The following is a 2,537-nucleotide window of genomic DNA, read 5'->3' as shown; positions in this document are numbered from 1 at the left end:
CTAAGGCCGCCCGAGGGTCTTTTTCATTTCCCGGGGAGGGCGGGAGGGGGGAGAGAAAACCCACTTCTGCTGGGGCTTTGTGATCGGGTTTTACTGCGATAAGCTGATCGGAAATGCTCGTGAGAGGGGAAGGGAACTCGCCCTAAGCCTCATTAGCAGCCCTTTCTTTGGGGAGAAGAACAGCGAGGCTAAAATGTCAGAGCCAAGCCCACCTTAGGGTGAATGCGGAGCCAGACAAACCCCAGCTCCGCAGAAGTGCATTAGGTGGAGGAAGTGTATCTATAGCGAGGAGCAGATTGACTGTATTAAGCTAGCATGAAACCAAAGGTCAGTGCAAATGTATCTTAATAGACTGTCTCAAATGGAGTGTGCCTCCTTTGAAGGCCGCTTGCTATTGCTCTCCTCATTACCATAGCGATCCTAACGTGGCATGCTGATGCACCATAAAACTCACACTTTCAACCCCAAAATCAGGCCCTTTGAACAACCCGAGCTTGATTAGACCTTTCTCCTTTTCTTTTCCCCCTTAAAAACCATTTCCTTGCCTTTAGAAACTCGCCCTCAAATCCCAAACGCATTCTCTGATCCCGGCAGAAAGCAGAAACAAAAGTGGGCTGAGGCGACGGTTCAAGCGGGCCTTTTCTTCCTGACATTCTTATCCATTTTTATTATGATCTGGAACAAGTGCCCTATTCGCGTGGGTTTTGTTTACCGGAAATTAAATGAAAATGATTTAGTTCGCGTCAAACAAAAATATATACTTGTATACACAAGAAAAAGGGCCTGTTAGACGTAAATATTATGTCCTTAATGAAAAGACTGGACGGGCTCCAGACTTCGCCTTTCACTATTTAAGTATGACTTGCCCTATTGCCATAGAAATCCTAACTTACCATGAAGATTCACCGTTGTGAAGAAATACTTCTTTGTGCGAGCTTTCTTTGATGTCTAAGGCATAAGAGTCAGGCTTTCAGCTGCGTCTGTCTAGATTACCTTGAGAGCAACGGGGTAGACATCTGTAACAAGCAAATGAAAAATTAAAGGTGATTAGCCTGCACATCCAAACACTTCTGTAAATAGAGAAATAAAGAAATAAACAGATCTCAGGACAAGATGGGAACATCCTCTCTTCCCGCAGATGGCTTCCGTACCTTTCAATTTCCACGGCATAAGTTTCAGGGGCTGTATAGTCAGAGGGGAACAATTGTCCTATAGTTTAGGCTCCTTACACATTTTTCTCTGACTAGGTAATTCATTAAGTGTATCTCCCCGTATTGACATGCTGTTGTTACAATGCGAAATGAATGAGACGTTCAAAAGCAAAAAGTTGCTGAGTTGCGCGTGTGAAAAAGGGAATCCCCCATTTGGTGCCTTGGGAAGAAAATGAAGTTGCAGCAGTAAGGGAGGCGCTCGGCGTGGACATGTTTTTCGCCACTGACCAGCTATTTTTTTTTCCCTGTAGCTTTTGTGTATACGTGTGTGTGTGTGTGTGTGTGTGTGTTTGTGCGTGTGTGTCTGTGTAAACGTACACGCACGCACACATTAACCCTAGTTACCTGGGTGGCGAGGCCTGATATAAGGCTTGGAGAGACCCTGTTTCAGCAGGCCTTCTGTCTGCGTTTAGCGAGCCATAGAAACCTCTCTCAGCAACCCAGGCTATTTATTTGCCTATACTACCTGGTATTCTTAAACATCATTAAAGTAATTAAAACGGTGCCATTCGGCAGTTTCAAGTTACCCCAAGGTGGGATGTTTGGGTTTTTTGCTTTCTGTTTTTTTTTCCCCCCTCTTCTTTCTTTCTTTAACTCAAAGGACTGAATCATGTAGGTTTGTGCAGGTTTAATTTTAAGTCCTCGGATAGGAGGAACGTGCTAAAATCGTGTTGTTTCGCTGTTACGGAAATTTATTCTCACGATAGCTTTTTACGCGGCAAATGCCGCGCGTTTTGGGGCAGGCCCGCGCGGAGGTCGCGCGCGTCGCAGGTCCCGTCGGGGGTCCCGGCCCCGCGGCTCCGCGCGTGACGTCACAGCCAGCCCCCCCGGCCGCCCCCCGGACACGCAAGCGCCCGCAGCCCGACAGCGGTGACACTCGGGTGGGGACGGATGTGTTTAGGTATTAAAAGTCATTACTAGTGTAAACTAAAATGGACAATCAATCATTAAGCCACCCCTGGGCCTTTCTTTATTAGCGACAACTGGGGAGAGGGGGAAATAAATAAATAAATATATATATGTATATATACATATTTATATACTGCACGAGGGAAAAGTAATGAGATTTTTTTTACAGAAACGTCCACCGAACGGGTTAATTAATCAAAGAATTTAATGGATCCATTTTGTACAATTCGGTAACAAATAATAGTTTATATATATATATATTTCTTTAAAAAAAAAACACTCTCACAGAAAATAGTGGGCGAACAGAAGCACTTTACCGCAAGAGACTGTTGACAAGAAAAAAATCTGTACAGCTAGAAATCTGTATTAAAACACTTTGGTTCCTCGGGGGAGGGGAGGGGAAGGGAAAGGAAAGAG

The 2,537-nt window shown here is 45.0% G+C and overlaps 1 protein-coding gene across 1 annotated transcript in view; it reads right to left on the bottom strand.

Annotated features, from left to right (window-relative positions):
* Positions 1–2,537, bottom strand: part of ZIC4 (Zic family member 4) — a 33,826-nt gene that overhangs the window by 24,834 nt on the left and 6,455 nt on the right. The gene's annotated exons all lie outside the window — the stretch shown is intronic.

Source organism: Apteryx rowi, unplaced genomic scaffold (genome assembly GCF_003343035.1).
Source record: "Apteryx rowi isolate R43461 unplaced genomic scaffold, aptRow1 scaffold_142, whole genome shotgun sequence".
NCBI classification, from domain to species: Eukaryota; Metazoa; Chordata; class Aves; order Apterygiformes; family Apterygidae; genus Apteryx; species Apteryx rowi.
Note: the sequence above shows the minus strand (reverse complement) of the source record. Positions and strands in the feature narration are given on the sequence as shown.